The sequence below is a fragment of the Cupressus sempervirens genome, chromosome 6, assembly GCF_028749045.1.
Source record: "Cupressus sempervirens isolate cs-2001-9-10 chromosome 6, ASM2874904v1, whole genome shotgun sequence".
NCBI classification, from domain to species: Eukaryota; Viridiplantae; Streptophyta; class Pinopsida; order Cupressales; family Cupressaceae; genus Cupressus; species Cupressus sempervirens.
Window position 1 is genome coordinate 644,547,716 of NC_143123.1, and position 17,728 is coordinate 644,565,443.

A 17,728-nucleotide genomic window follows, 5' to 3' on the forward strand; every position below is an offset into this window, starting at 1 on the left:
TCTTCATTAATGCAGTAATAAAGTTAACCTGTTAGGGTTATAATGTTTGACCATATAAATGATCTACCCTATGAGGGGTCTACCCTGTTAAAAGCCTTTGAGATGGTCAGATCTCACCTTGTTAGAGGATTTCACACTTACAAAAAAGTAAGGACTTTGTTAGGAGATTTACAAAGATTTGTTAAGACCACTCTGTTAAGAGATTTACCTTGTCTCAATATGTTAAAATTGATTTAGTACCTGATCCTTAGTTTTCTTTAATAATTTGATATTGGATCTCTTCTTCCCAAAATAATATGATCTCTAATCTAATAAATTTGTTATGTCCTTCATTGCTTGACTAGATCACTTTCTCTATTCTGGAATAATAGAAGACTTTGCTTCTTCTGCAATGTTCACACATTCACACTTGGATTACATGAACAGCTTGTTCACTCCTTTGTATCATCATACACTTCACCAACATCTAACTATATAAGAATAAGTCAAGTTCTTTCCTATTTTAAGATTTCATAAATAGTTTTCTAGATGCTTCCTTGTTTTGCCTCTCCATCTGATTCATTCATCACAGAACATAGGGGTTTGTAATCCATGTCATAAAACATGTAAAAATCTCTGTAAAAAACTCTATAAATATTAAATATCATTTCTATGTCATCTTGAAATGATTTACCTCAAAGTTTTTATCATTCTTGACTCAAATATAAATTATGTGTTGCTTGACACTTACGATTTCTGACACTTGGCACTCACTATATAAGTTGTTGACACTCGGTCTCTATTATGATCGTTACCTTTTGTATAACTTGAATTTAATATGACCTAAATTCTCAGTCAACATTAGACTCAACTTACATTGAAAATGCTTAGTGACCATATACTTGCTCAACTCCTATAGAGTTGGGTATATACAAGTCTTTCTTATGAATCAACCTATATAAAGTAGCTCGATCATAGTGATGACCATTTGAATATGCCTAGTAAATGACTAAGTGTTTAACACTAATAGACATAAATAGTTAGAGAGATCAACACAAAATTATTGTTTGTTGGACATGTAAAGAACTTGCTCGTTATTCTTCTAAATGTCATAAAAGAGAAAATAATTTTAAGCTTAGAAAGTCTTGCTAAAAATATGAGGTAGGAAAGGTTACTAAGAGGGGAGGGGTGAATCAAGAACCAATAAAACTTAATCTTATTTCACTAATTAATCCTTCATATATATTCTGATCTAATTACATGCATGAAAGAATGAAAGCAAATAAACATTCATAGAAATTTGGCACAAGATATGGTGACCCAGAAACCTTCAAAATAGAAAACAAAATAGGGGTGGGGATGATACCCACAAGCTTTAGTACTGTAGTATAAATTTGGCCTTTTAAGGCTTACAATTTATCACTTTTGATGATCTACCCTGTTAGGAGCAGTAAGGACTGTGAGGTCCACCTTGTGAAAGGATTTACAAAACATAAATCAAAGTATGCACTTAGTAAAGAGATTTACATAAGACTATTAAATCTACCTTGTTAAAGGATTTAATTGATAAACCTATTAGGATGAATCATTAGCTGATCTCTAATCTATAACTCTAATTTTCTAGTTGAGATTCCTTGAATTGTATGATCACCTTGTTGTGATAGATAAATCTTTGTTGTCCCTTATACTGCTTGTAACCTTCTTAATTCACACTTTTCTTTACTCTATGCTAATGTGATACTTCTTTGGATATGATACAATGCTTTACATATATACCAATCCAAATCATAACTTATTGAAGTTGGCTACAATACAAGTTTCACCAAAATCCACAAAGTTGGCTTGACTATTGTAACTTGGGTTCTAAAGACAAACTTGGTGATGTTATGATACTTGGAAATCACTATCAATACTCAACATCATCATGCACTTGGTTGACGAAGAGACTTGGTTCATACTAATCATTTCCATGTAGCTTGAACTTGGGTAGCACTGTGTGACTCAGTGAACACTACAAAACTCAGCTATACTAAATCACCCAGTTGACACTCTATGGATTAGTCAACACTGGATCCACATCAGCAACATTGTGAGTATGATAGACATTAGAGATCATGGTTAACACTATGTAACTCGATTGAAACTATGGAGCTCAGTTAACACTAGAGTTTCCATCACTTACACTGAACAATTCACTAGACACTTCTACACTTGACATGCATTGTACATAGGTTCTGAAGTTTGGTAGTAATTGAGAAGTTTGGTAGCAACTATATAATGACTAAGTGTGTGTCACTAATAGAAAAATTGACCTTAATGTCAACAATTCTTACAAGTCAAGAGTACTATGGAATTATTTCTATGTTGATGAGGATGGTGAAGTTGATTTTAAGATGGTAAATTTCTTAGATGATAGTGATAATGAGGATGATGGAATTGGATTTGTTTCCATTAAGGAAGAAAACCCTAAAAAGGGATTAAACTAAGAAATAAGAGAAGAAAAAGTATTAGTATCACAAATTGAAAAGAAAAGGTCTAATTGGATTATAGATAGTGGTTGTTCCCATCTTATGACTAGAGATATGAATAATTTTTTTAAATTTAATAGTTATGATGGAGGAGTAGTTAGAGTTTGAAATAATACAACATATCACATAAAAGAAAAAATGATCTATTACACTTGATGGGAATAATAACACTGAGGATGTTTACTTTGAAGATGGTTTGAAACATAATATTTTGAGAGTTAGAGAAATTGTTGACAAGGGATATTGTTAGGATTAACTTCAGTCAAAAATAACAATTACATGCAAATATAACCAATACCAAAAATAGTAGATTGCATAAAAGAGAACACAAGACATGAATATTTAACATGGTTCACCTAATCCCTGGGCTATGTCCGCCAATAGTAAGTCCAATATTATTATTATCCAGTTATTACAATCTATAATCCCTTATAGCTCAATACCGTTGCAAGAAGATACAATATCACCATTACCTTATGAAATCTCTAACCCTAAGCCTTTTTATACAAGCTTTTTCTACTTACAAAATTAGGGCTAGAATAAGTCATCCAATAGAAAAAAATAGCAACCAACACCTTTTATATTATAAGGTCATTTTTGGCTTTGGAGGCATTGCCCCCAAAAACCACCACAAAGGCATTGCCCCTTAACCCCATCCTGTACTATAATAAGGAGCACACTTGGGGCACTACCCCAGGACATTGTCTTGGGGGCATTGTCCCCAAACACCTGTAGAAATAATATGGGGAGAAAATGATTTTGAATAAACCTCTAAGTCTGATTAGGCTCCACATCACAAAAATCTCCTGCTTGGAGACTGATCAGACTCCACAATAATAACCTCCCACTTGGAGATTGATCATAGCACTGCTAAACTCGTAGCTCCCATTGGAATATCAAACCACCTTGGACTCTGTTGTTATTTTATTTTGTTCAGTCGAGAAGACCAACCAAAGTTAAAGAGGAGTTTAACTTCTCCCTTATTACTACCTTAGTAAACATATATGTTCGATTATCATCAATATGTATCTTCTCTAGCTTTAATTGTTGATCATCCAAAATTGATCAAATGAAATGGTACCACAACTGAATGTGTTTTATCTTTGAATGCAAAGCTTAATTATTTGCAAGATGAATGACACTCTAGCTATTTGTGAAAAAATAATCATCCCTTTGTGGATGTTCCAACTCTTCCATGAAGAATTGAATCCATATCATCTCCCTGGCTACCTCTATAGTAGCAACATACTCTGCCTTTGTAGTGGATAAAACATTAACCTTCTGCAACCTAGAAACCTAGCTCACTGCTGCTCTACCAACAATAAATACATAACTTGCAGGACTCCACCTAGTATCAATATCTCCTACCAAATTTGAGTCAACATAGCCCTGTAAATCAGTAGTAGAGCCCCCAAAATGTAAACACTTACTGGATGTTCCTCTCAAATATCTGAGAATCCATTTAACTACATTCCAATGCTCAATTCCTAGATGACTCATATACCTACTAATAACTCCCACTGCATGTGTAGTATTTGGCCTTGTACATACCATAGCATACATCAAGCTTCCTATAGCTGAAAGATAAGCTACCTTGGACATCTTATCCTCCTCTTCTTGTGTCTTTGGAAACATCTCCTTAGTCAACTTCAAATGACTTGGTAAAGGTGTGCTGGCAGCTTTAACATTCTCCATAGAGAAACATTGCAACACCTTTACATTATAATCAGCTTGAGATAATGTCAATTTCCTGTTCTCCCTATCTCTAAAAATCTTCATACCAAGGATTTTTTTTGCAGCCCCAAAATCATTCATAGCAAATGCATGTGATAACTATTCCTTTAACCCCTTAATGTGATCCATGTTAGACCCAACTACAAGCATATCATCAACATATAAACATAAAATAATGTATTTATCATCATCTAACCTCTTAAAATAAATACAATGATTTGAATGAAACCTATTGTATCCATGCTCATGCATAAACCTATCAAATTTCAGATACCATTGCTAAGGTACTTGCTTCAAGCCATATAAACTTTTCTCCAATCTACACACTAAGTTCTCCTTACCTTTGACCTAAAATCCCTATGGCTATGCCATATAGATCTCTTCATCCAAATCACCATGAAGGAAGGTTGTTTTAACATCAAGCTACTCCAAATGCAAATCTTCAGTAGCCACAATACTTAAAACAATGCAAATAGAAGTGATTTTAACAATAAGAGAAAATATCTCATCAAAATCAATGCCCTTTTTCTATGTAAATCCTTTTACCACTAACTTGGCTTTAAATAATTTCTTACCTCCATCCTCTTTTTTTAACCTGTAAACTCATTTATCTTGTAAAGCCCGTTTACCTATAGGCAACTTGCATAAATCCCATATCTTATTTTCCAGCAAAGAGTCCATTTCCTCTTTCATTGCAGACTCCTACTGAATCTTAGTATCCACCTACATTGCTTCATCATAACATTTAGGTTCACCATCATCAATAAGTAAAATAGAATACAAGGAAGGAGAAAATCTTTTTGGAGGTCTACTTAGCCTTATTAACGATCTAACATTTACTAGTGTGTGTGGTATTTGTTGTTGGGGTTGTTGCACAACATGAGTAATTGCTGGAACATCATCTTTTGGAGTATCATCTAGTACTACATAATCATCTTCTTTCTTCTAATGTTGTTGCAATAGATCTTTGTACAACACTTTATCATTGAATATGACATGCTTGCTTCTTACAATTTTATGATTTGCAAAATCCCAAAGCTTATAACTAAATTCATTAATTCCATATCCAAAAAATACACATTTCTTTGACTTAGCTTTCAACTTGGTTCTATTTTCAAAATCTATATGAGCAAATGCTTCACAACGAAAGGTTTTGAGAAAAGAATAACTCACCATCTTACCAGTCCATGCTTCCTCTAGAATACCACAACCCAAAAGAGTAGAGGGACCTTTATTAATCAAATATACAATAGTATTGACAGCCACCACCCACATGTTAAAGAGCAACCCAACATGTATCCTCATGCTTCTTGCATGCTCCATTAGAGTCATGTTCATGCGTTCAGCCACTCTATTTTCCTGTGGAGTCCTTGAAATTTTTTTTAATCTATGAATACCATTAGTGGAGCAATAATCTTCAAATTCATGACTACAATACTCACCACCATTATTAGATTTGAGACATTGTAATTTCTTTCTAGTCTTATTTTCAACCAAAAATTTCCATTTCTTAAAAGCTTGAAATACATTAGATCTCTGTCTAAGGAAATAAACCCATACTTCTCTAGTTGCATCATAAATAAAAGAAACATAATAATGAGAGACACCAAGGGAAGATACCTGACACTATCCCCATACATCTGTATGCACAAGCTTTAATCTCTCACTTTTATTTTCCTTCCTAGTCTTCATAGAACTTACTCTCTTTTGTTTTCCATACACACAACTTTCACAAAAATCTATATTAACACCTTTTAGACTTGGTAAAACTTTCTTTGAATGAAGTACTTTCATACCTTTCTAACTCATGTGACCAAGTCTATGGTGCCATAGCATTGTATTAGAATCTATAACAACTATTTGTTCTCCTTGCTCAATTGCAACAATTATTCCTAAACATTCAATTTTCTCTGAAATAATCAAAGTAGAAGGAACAATATGACCTATATAAAGATATAAGATGCCTAATTTCACACCTTTTTCTACTACAAGGGAACCTTTTGAAACCTTCCAATTTTTGTCATTAAAAGCAACTACACAACCCTCATCACCGAGTTGCCCTACTGAAATAAAATTCCTACTCAGCCTTGGAACTTGTCTTACCTAATGTAGTAGCCAATAATTCCCATTCTAAAACTTAATATTAACTTTTCTCTTTCCAAAAATCTGACACTATTCATTATCCCCCAAATAAACAAGCCCAAAATCCCCTTGGACATAATCAATAAAATAACCTCTATGAGGTTTAGCATGAAATGAAGCACCAAAATCTAAAACCCATGAATCATCAACACTATCTAAAGATAGAAGAAAATCTTCCTCTTCATATTTTTTACTTACCATATTTTCCTCCTTGCACCCTTCTAGTTTATCTCGTTCATTTTTCTTTCGAGTCCGACAATCTTTCTTCTTATGCGCTGCCCCAGGACCCCGCAGGGGTGCTGCCCCTTGACCCTGTCTTGGGGGCACTGCCCCCAAACACCTTTAGAAATAATATGGGGAGAAAACTACGTCAAATAAACCTTTGAGTCTAATTAGGATCCACATCACAACATATATCAGTTGTAGTTTACAAAGAAGACTTTCATTATCAAGGACAAAGATGGTTACTTATTGTTGTATTGTTTTTGGATGACATTATTTTTGAAGGTAATTTAATGAAGAAATACATTTTTAGAAGAAATGATGAAGCGATTTGAGATGAGTATAATGATTTGAGAGATGAAATACTTTTTGGGGTTGCAAATTATACATATTAAAGAAGGAATTTTCATATCCCAAGTGAAGTATCATAAATATTTGTTGAAGAAATTTGGTTTTAAAATTTGTAAACTTGTTGCAACACCTATGCTAACTGGTTGTAAATTATCTAGCGTAGATGAATCCCCTAGTGTAGAGAAAATAACATACATATTTATAATTGGTGGATTGTTTTATTTGACACATACTAGACCTAATATAGCTAACATCATTGGAATTATGGCAAGATTTTAGGTAGATCCTAAAGAGACACAACTTGAATTCATCCCATTGGTAGAAAAACATTATATCTTTTACCTAGACTAGATGTTTAATGCTTCTCCTATGGGGCAGTATCTGTGTTTGAGCTAAGTTATTGAGGACTCTTAGTATTGGTACAGTTGAGCTTGAAAAAATTATTTTGGATATGATTGAAGTTAGAGAATTGACATAATGATACATTTTTCATTAATGTCAATGGGGGAGAGATTAGTAGATGAAAATATTATTTTGATACATTCTTGATGGGGGAGAAATCTAAGTAATATATGATGTAAATGGGAGATAAGTTTTTATTTTGGGAAAGAGTATAAATATTTATGTATGTGGGAGATTAACACCTTCATTGTGCATGCTAGTTACTTGATGTAAGTATGAAATATTGTAAATGATAAAGAGTGTATTGTCTGAGATTGAGGTTGTATACATTCATGGGAAACATGAATGGAGGAGTAAAGGCAAATGAGGAAGAAATATATTTGGTATTAATGATGCTTAGATGTTTTTCATCTATGTTCCCATCAATGCCAAAGGGGGAGATTTTTTGTTGGAGTTGATGAAATCCAACTCTGAAGACGCCCAAGATACCCTGCATGCAATAACCTGTCAAAGGGCAGCCAAGGAGAGAAGAGCGTGGAGCTAGGAAAAAACCCTAAACGAACATGAGAGAGAAAATATGTAAAATAATGAAATTGTATTTGCAATGAGAATGTGTTGTGATACAATGAGAGATAGGCCAATTATAAAGGCCTCATGGAAGCTTGTAGAACAAGCTGGAAGGTGGTAGAAGATAAGGTTGGCAACCAAGAATCCACAAAAAGGTGGAACATGCTAGAAGGGAACAAACTCCTGTGTTGTTAACAACTAACCACTACAACTATTAAATACTAAATATTAAATAAATGCATTAACCTAAGTAAGCTTAAGTAAATAGAATAAATAATAATTAATTAATTATTTACTCTAAGACCCTCCCTTAAGTGTAACTTAGGAAAATGCCTTAAGTTCGCAAAACTAAGAAATGCAGAAATGGGTCCTGGCAACTAGGCCATGTTAGGTACCCATGTATAATGTAAAAAAAATACAACCTCTATAAACAAGGAAAGAGAGAAAACCACTTGGGAAAAACTCTCCCCCAAAAAGAGGTAAGAACTTAGTGAAGAACTGAAGAAGCCTCCAACTAGGGGAATGTCGCCTAAAACAGGAACAATGAGTGATCATGAAGAGCATCACTAAAGCTTGAAGAAGCCACAAAATCTGCCATCAGAAAGAAAACTGCTGATTTGAAGAACCTCCATTGAAGAAGAAGGCATGAACTGAGCATGTCTATATGGTAGATGATCCATCTCACCAAAATGCATAGGTAGCTAGCCACTGCAATTGCCTCATATATAGGATCAATCACTGAATACATAGTTCACACTATCGAACCATCAAACTAAGGATGCATTAGAACAACAGCATAACCCCCCTTAATGTAGATGGGGTGAGATGACAGGCAACTGAGAAGGTGGGCCAAAAATATCCTGCAGACAAACCAAGAACGATGAAAGAGGAAGAGGTACAAACACCTATAAAGACATGGTCACAACGATGCTGCATAAGGCTAATGTCATGGAAGAGACACTCACTTAACAAAGGGAAAATGCCTAAAATAGAAAAAAACTATCCCCCCATGGTGCTTTATAAAATAGTGCATGTACAACTGACTCAAAAATAATGTTCATGAACCCGAAATACAAAAGGGACACTTTATCTTAGTGTGTATAAAAAAGTGCTTACAAATGATGTCTACAATGATTAGAACAAGGAAAAAGCTGACAAAAAAGAAAGTACAGCCTAAAACAAAAGAAACCATGCCATAAAAATGATCTTTGGACTTGAAACACCCAAGATATCCACCATAGAGAAAAAATGCTAAAAATATGATAGAAAGAGCATGGGCCAAAATATAAAGAAAATGACTACATTTCTGAAAAGATGACAAAATCAGCTTTCCAAAAATATAATGTTTTCAAAAAAATGACATGGGACACAAAAGATATGCATGCTGGAGTAAAAAATAGAACTTCAAAGTTCAACTGAAAAAATAAGCAACAAAATTGCTTCAAAACCTAAAAATACCTACATCAGTGTCTCTATCTCAAAACTAGCTTTTCGATGCTTCTTTCGAATCAGAAAAATACCTCTGTATGCTCAAGTTATGGCAAAAAAATTGCAAGTAAGTCAAAAAGGACCTTGGAGAGGTGCAAGGGCTGATGTAGGGATGATGTCATGTTGATGTCAGCAAATTACTGGCTTAAATTCATGGCCCAAAAGTTGTTGTGGCAAAAAAAGAGGCCATGTGGTAGACTGGCTGACGTGGCAGGACCCACATAGCAAAGTGCCACGTGGCAGCCCTGCCACGTGTCACTTGCTGACAGGCTGCAAAGTCCACGTAGGTAGATGAACCGAATGGGTGGTGGGCTAGTGCAGTAATCGACAGAGTGGATGAACAAGGGCGGTGATCTATAGTTGAGCAACGGGATCTGGCGCAGATGCTGGTGGAGGTTGCAAGAGAGTGACACAAGGGAGGCTCGCTGGCTATGGCAGGGTTATGGAGGTCCCACGATGGCGCACTAGCTTCAGGCAGAGCTCTGATGGTGTGCGGACGGAGCACGGGTGGCTCCGAGGTGGTCGCAGGGTGGTTCCATGGTGGTGTGGCCCGGTGCCATTTTTAAAAAAAGATTTAAATGCCAAATCATCTGTACGACCGTATAGAGAGCCTGCAACCAAATTGTTTTCACCTCTCGGAGCCCTGTCTCCAAAATCAACAAGTCTTATATGAATCCTGACTGCAAATGGCCTTTTAGATCCAATGGTAGTGTTTATTTGAGTCCAATGTACTCCAAAATGTTTCTCTACCCCTAATTTGAAGGAAAAAAGCACAAATAAACTAGGGTTTGTGATTTCAAATCATAGCTTTAAAAATCTTTCAATCAAGCAGCAGCAAGAAGGCTCTACTACCATGTTGGAGTTGATGAAATCCAACTCTGAAGATGCCCAAGATCACTTGCATGCAATAACCTATCAAAGGGAAGCCAAGGAGAGAAGAGCATGGAGCTAGGGAAAAACCCTAAACAGACATGAGAGAGAAAATATGCAAAACAATGAAATTATATTTATAATGAGAATGCGTTGTGATACAATGAGAGAGAGGTTGCTTATAAAGACCTCATGGAAGCTTGTAGAAAAAGCTGGAAGGTGGTAGAAGATAAGATTGACAACCAAGCATCCACAAAAAGGTGGAACATGCTAGAAGGGAACAAACTCCCGTGTTGTCAACAACTAACCACTACAACTATCAAATACTAAATATTAAATAAATGCATTAACCTAAGTAAGCTTAAGTAAATAGAATAAATAATTAATAATTAATTATTTACTCTAATATTGTTAGCATGAATGCTAATGGTATTCCTATGGGGGAGTATGGTAGTAGTGATGGAGATAATTTGGTCCTTATGTTTTGCATTCATGGAAGTGTTTTTTATTGATGTGGAAATAAACCTTATTCTGTGAAGATTACCAGAGTTACATAGGAAAAATTATTTGGCATGATCAACAATCAACAAGTTGGGATGTGTACTCCTAGACATATGTTTAGAGATGTTTATTGATGATACTACTAAGTGCACATACAAAAATATGGAGATATGGCTGAGTAATGTGATGTATTCTGAAGGAAACTTTCAAAGAGAATTTACGGAAAGAGGTTACAAGTAAATTGATTATATCTTTTAATAGAGATGTAATTTGATTAAGTGAGCTTAGAGGAAGGTCAATGAAATGTTGAAGATTGTATGTTCTAGATGGTGAAAACAAGTGTTCATTCTATGAGGTTTAGTGAAGGTTATTCAGAAGATATTTTTTGCAAGTCAACTATTACAAATATCTTTAAGAAAGAGTATAATTGTAATACCATGTAATGTAATATCTTAAAGATGTCTTATATCATCATTGTAAATTGGGAAAGCCTCAAGGTCAACTCAATATCTATTTTAGGACTTGGTATAAATGAAAGATCATTTCCTTGTGGTAATGTATAGTTTTTTATCATTGAGATCATTTTGTTGGATATGTGAGCTTGGATGCAAATATGTATTTGATAGGAGTAGATAATGATATTGAGAATTGCGAGCTTCAAAGGAACTGTATTGGCAAAGGATTTGTTGTTTAGCTAGTTCAAAGATCTTGGATATGCTTATCTAGAATATTGTTTAGTGAAGACCACTTTTGAGGCTATTTGGGCTTTGGATTCATTTTTCCTCCTTTGAACTCCTAACAAGGTTGGAATATCCTAATAGGGATTCAAAGTCTCCTAACAAGGACTCATTTATACTTATTATATTTTATTGACTCCTAATAGGGTCTATCCTTTCACAAGGAAGTTTTATATTAGTACATCATCTCATGGGCATCATTGCCACTGGGGTTTTCCCTCTGATCAAGGGTTTCCCTAGTTAACATATATTATGTTATTGTGCACGGTTCTTGCATCTATTTTTTTTATATTTTAGAATTAATGAAGTTGATGATAATTAAATAACTAATTCACTGCCACCCACCCCCCCCCCCCCCCTCTCAATTAACTTGATGGACTACTTTCTAACAATTATATCATTAGTTATAAATAGAATGCATAAACCATAAAAAAATATAAGCACTTCAAAGTATCTTTTGTATAATTAATTTTTAGTTGGCTATCTAAGATAAGGAAACCAACCTACAACTCTTCCTAAAGGAAAGCCTTTGAAGCTATAATGAATATTCCAGAGTTAAATAGTCAATAACACTTTCTTATAGGATGGCATAAAACTATAAATTCTCAAGCTCTAAGGGCCTGTTTGTTTGTAGGAATTGAAGTGGAATAGGAATCAATAAATTCCTAAAGAATTTAATTCTCAATTTGGGTGTGCTAAATCAAAATTGGGAATTGGAATTCATATTTCCATTTTTTAGCCAAAATGAGAATTTGATATTCCACCTAAATAGGAGGAATTAGAATTGATAATTCTAATTCCCATTTCCCTCTTTAATATTTCATCAAAATTTTGGGTCCATTTAATTGATCACCAATGAAAGCATTAGGAATTTGTAGATTTTGTTTGTTGATGAGAATCTGGAGACAAAGAACCAGAGATGGAGTTGAATCTATCCATTCTTCTTCAACAAAAACTACCTAAATGACAATATACCCACATCAACAATGATAAAAGCAGCAACATTTTATTATTGGGAGGTTCTTCATGTATTACACAGTTGCAAAAATTATTGAAAGAAAAATTTGAGCAGAAAGAGCCCTGTAACAAAGTAAACCCTGATGAGGTCATTACTAATGGGGCAACTGTACAAGTGGTGATATTGAAAACTAGCTGACAATATCCTAGGCGAGTTTAATTTAAGAGGAATTCCAGTGGTGAGATCCTTCGTCTTCAAGAAAACTAGCTAACTAGTCCCAGTGTGTTTCGAGTGAGATCATCTTCATTTGCAAAATTTTGTAGTCTCTAATGGGTTTCCATATAGTAAAAAATGGAATCTTTGGCCACATTCCATACTCCATTAGATTACCTTAGAATTTTTTTTCATTCATAGTGAGGTATTTCTATATGGTATTTTTGTGTTCACACCAAATAGGTTCAGAATAACAAATCCAAAATATTAAATTCAAAATCTAACAAAATTGAAAATATCAAATCCAAAATCTAATAAAATCTAGAATATCAAATCCAAAATAAGAAATCTGAAATAGAGAATTCTAGCAACCAAAAGAGCCCTAAAAGATTTTGAAATAATTAAAATCTTAAAAATGAATTAATTAAAAGAACTTTAATAATGTCTAAGGAATCAAAAGAAGCACAATTTATTTTAACTCCTCTACTTTTTTCAAATTACCCTTACTATTGCTAATTTGCATTAGAAATAAATCCATCTTATATATTTGCCTCATCCAAAAGTTCATTCCACTCCCAATAAGTTATCCTTCACACATTTCACTTTTTTTGGCTAAATATTGTGTAAGAATTTTCCTTATGACAAAATCACCCAAGATCAAAGAACTCAAGCACAAGCACAATAGTAGACCAAAAGAGTATGATCAAAATGACAATATGATATTCATTCAATGTATTGAAAGTACACTAGGAGTGCCTATGTATAAAGGCCTCTAGAATGCTTCTAGAATGCATAGGAATCAACAACATGATAAGTCATACAACTAGGCACATGTCCACCAAGTGTGGGCTATCCTCCATTAAGCATAGGAGTAAGTGCAATGATGAGAGGATAAGGCTACAAAGGTGTAGCATGAAAAATTATGTTGTAGAAACCATGTGCTAAATTAGGAGTGCAAATAACTGTGTTGTCTACATGACAACTTAGTTAATTATTCAAACTCCAGTGTTGTAGACATGATGTATTAAATTAGAGTTTCTTACTCTAGTGTTGTCAACATGACAACTCATAAGAGTACAAAAACTCCTAAATGTCTCACCTAAGAAATAATAAAATAATGCATTAACCTAATTCCCCCCCACAAGGGAGAAGAAGAAGGGAGACAAGGTAGTCCCCCCCCCCCCCAAATGAAGAGTGCTGATCAGTGATAGCTGCTCTGATGTAGAAGCTGATCCAGGACTACTGAATAATGTTCCTCCCCTTTGGAAGAAACAATATCATAGGTACATAAGAGATGCTTCCTCTGTGTGTAGAAAGAATCCCAATGATCAATGATGCCTCTAAAACTTGCTCAACTATCCTTGTGATGATACTTACTATCACCCCTTCCAATGTTGTTGAAAAGAATAATGTCAGATCTAGCAAGGATGGATGTAGAACCTGTCCCAAAGAATCTACTATCTCCTCAATTGATAAAGAGACCTCTTGCAATTTTTGTACATAAGGATCCACAATCATAACAACTTGTGAAGATCAATTATGTAGAGAATGGACATGAGGGTAAGATTGAGCCCTCATAATAACCGAAAAATGATCTTCTTCATCAAACAGAAGATGTATATCATCCATGATGTCTCCCAAATCTATAATGTGTGATTCCAAAAATAAACCTAAAATAACTTCTATGTAGTCATCCTCTGATGCTAGAGCTAGAAGACAAGGTGTACCCTATTGTATTGAATTAGAAGCATCTATGGCTAGAATTGGATCAGTAATATCAACAGAAGCATCAGGAGGTGAGATCTCATCTAGAGTTGAAGCAACCATAGCTGACGTGACTAATGATAGAATGTCTTTTGGAAAAGGAGGAACTGTTGGATCTCCATATTCTTTCCAAAGGGCTATCCACATATCATAAGGGTGAATGATCTTTTTAATGATAGGCCAACAATCTAAACTGATATTCAATATAATGATATTCAAAATTTTGTTAATAGGTGACTATTCTTCAATATTAGAGATCAGTTTGTTGGAACATAAATAAGGAAATACTTCCTTATGCTCACTTCCTAGATGATCAATAAGTGTAGCACTCCATTTTTGATAGTTCCTCTTTATCAACCTTGGTCTAAGACCACCTTGACATGGGGAACAAAACTCCTCCATGAGATCAATGAAAAAACCCCCCAAAATGCAAGAGAGAATCAAAGAAACCCCCCTAATGGATGATTCAGACACTTTATAGCCACTTGCCAATTTAGGGCCTATTTCTGAAAGTAGTATTTTTTTCCACACAAGCCTATAATCTGATTGTAGATCTAGAAAGTAGACAAAAAATTATGCACTTTCAAAAAGATAGAATTTGATTATGTGTCCAGATGAGCTCATATTAAGCATTTGAAGTGGCAAAAATTGGGATTTGTGAGTTGCAAAAAAATTTAGGAGCATAGATCTCAAACTACCTACACCAATGTGTAGATCATGAAATTCTACCCCAAAACAAAAAAAAAAAACTCAAAAAAAGGAGTCTGTATGAGGGAGATATCGTTGTTTGAAATACACCTCTGTTATTATATTTCCTGAATCACCATCGTCATGCCTCCAAAAATTAGTTGACTCTAGATTTGGCTTCAAATGTCCGATTTGGATGAAACAAAATCTGATTTGGGGGTTTTTTGAATTTTTGAATATGATGCCAATATCTAATTAGCACCAACAAGCTCCAATCTTTGCCTGCAAAAAATCTCTCCTACTGGCTTGATCACCAATTTTTTTTAGAAAATAATGCAGATCCAAAACATAGTAGAGGTTCAAATGATAAAAGATGAAGATCTAAAATTTAAATTTAGAGATCTGAAATGATCATACCAATTTTGCAAATCGGGCCTTCAGGTGTTGGTTTGCAAAAAAAAAATTGCCTCAGTTTTGACTATGGCCCAATATAGGCAAATGTATAGTCAATTTTCAGCAAATCGATGCTCCAAACATAATGATGAGGTCCACTTTGGCTCTAGATAGTCCCAATATCTGTAGATTCTCTAAATCTAGTTTGAGGTGCTAAAGCAAGAATGGTCTCAAACAGCTATGCGAAGAGAATCTCCCTTAGCTTTGATACCATGTAGGAATTTTCCTTTGGAAAAAATCACTCAAGATCAAGGAACTCAAGCACAAGCACAATAGTAGACCAAAAGAGTATGATCAGAATGACGATATGATATTCTTTCAATGTATTTAAAGTATGCTAGGAGTGCCTATATATAAAGGCCTCTAGAATGCTTCTAGAATGCATAGGAATCAGCAACATGATAAGTCATACAACCAAGCACATGTCCACTAGGTGTGGGTTATCCTCCATGAAGCACAGGAGTAAGTGTGATGATGAGAGGATAAGCCTACAAAGGTATAGCATGAAAAATTATGTTGTAGACACCATGTGCTAAATTAGGAGTGCGAATAATTGTGTTGTCTACATGACAACTTAGTTAATTATGAAAACTCTAGTGTTGTAGACACCATATGCTGAATTAGAGTTGCTTACTCTAGTGTTGTCAACATGAAAACTCATAAGAGTATGCAAACTCCTAAGTGTCTCACCTAAGAAATAATAAAATAATGCATTAACCTAAGTAAACTTAAGTAAAGTGTAATAAGTAAATACTTATTTACACCAATAGATTGTCTTCATCCAAAATATTTTATATTATTTTTTACCATTGAAATGACATATGTATGATTGTATATACATATAGAAAATCAAACAAATGCCAATTAGTGGCTTAGTTCTTACCTTTTAAGTAGTTTAGTTTTAACTTTATTTGTAAATATATTTGTAATACACACACACACACACACACACACACACACACACACACACACACACACACACACACACACACACACACACACACACACACACACACACACACACACAGCTTAGTAAAAGGTTGCAGCCCTATAGATTATATTAATTATAAAAGAAAAAAGAAGAAAAAAGTATAAATCCTTCGTTCAAACAGGCATTGGTAGGAAAGAATAGAGAAAGTTAGCCTCCAATCTTGCTCGAGACCAAGGGCCTTTACAAATTTCACAGTAAAAGGGGCACACCCCAATTTTTAACATTCTAGTTTATCCTTAATTTTATTCCTTTAAAAGGGTTTCCTTTTACATTTTGATGACCACATTATGCCTTACAAATAAGAATTGCATTGCAATTTGTCACAAGAATTCAATCAAGAATCTTCTAAGTTGTCATTAGATAAATCCTTCCCCTCTTTAAGATAATATCTTCCAAATCTTCTGGTCTGTTGAGTTCTGCAAACAAGTTCTTTCTAGCCAAGATCATTGTTAATAGATAAAATAATTAAAGGGTTACCTTAACAATACAAATAATCTCTTCACAAAATTTGATAAAGGGAAGACATTATTATTGGCCTATTTGTTTTAAGCTTCATTTTCCTTATTATAATCAGATTATCTATTATAAATATTTTATGATTTTTGTTCTTTGTATGTGTTAGTATTGGTAGTTGATTGATTTGAAATTTTATCCTCTATAATTCCAAGAGTATATAATTGGAAAAAATGTAGTTTAACCTTACCATTTAGAGCAATGTTTTAGATAGATTTGATGGTTCTATGTTAATTGAAAGAGTTTTAATTGATTTCAAATTACTATTATGCCTTGATAGAGCATTTTTCCTTCTTAATCCTTGCTGTGGATCTTGGTTTTACTCTTTCTTAATTCCTTTGTAGTACATTAAATAGTCTTTAGTGAGCACATGAGATTAATTTTGTTCGATTTGTTCATTTGAATTTGAGGTTTAACTATCTAGATTTGGGGACAAGTAATGACGTTAGCAAATTCATAGCTTAAAATGAATACTTCAAAACATTTTTTTCTGTAATCTATCCTAGGTTGATTAAGGGGAAAGAGTATAATTAGTATCTTTGAGTACACTTAGTACTCCTAGCTTTGTCCATCCTCTATGCCACTCTTTAAGTGACTAGAGTCTTGTTAGAGATTCTATGATCGAATT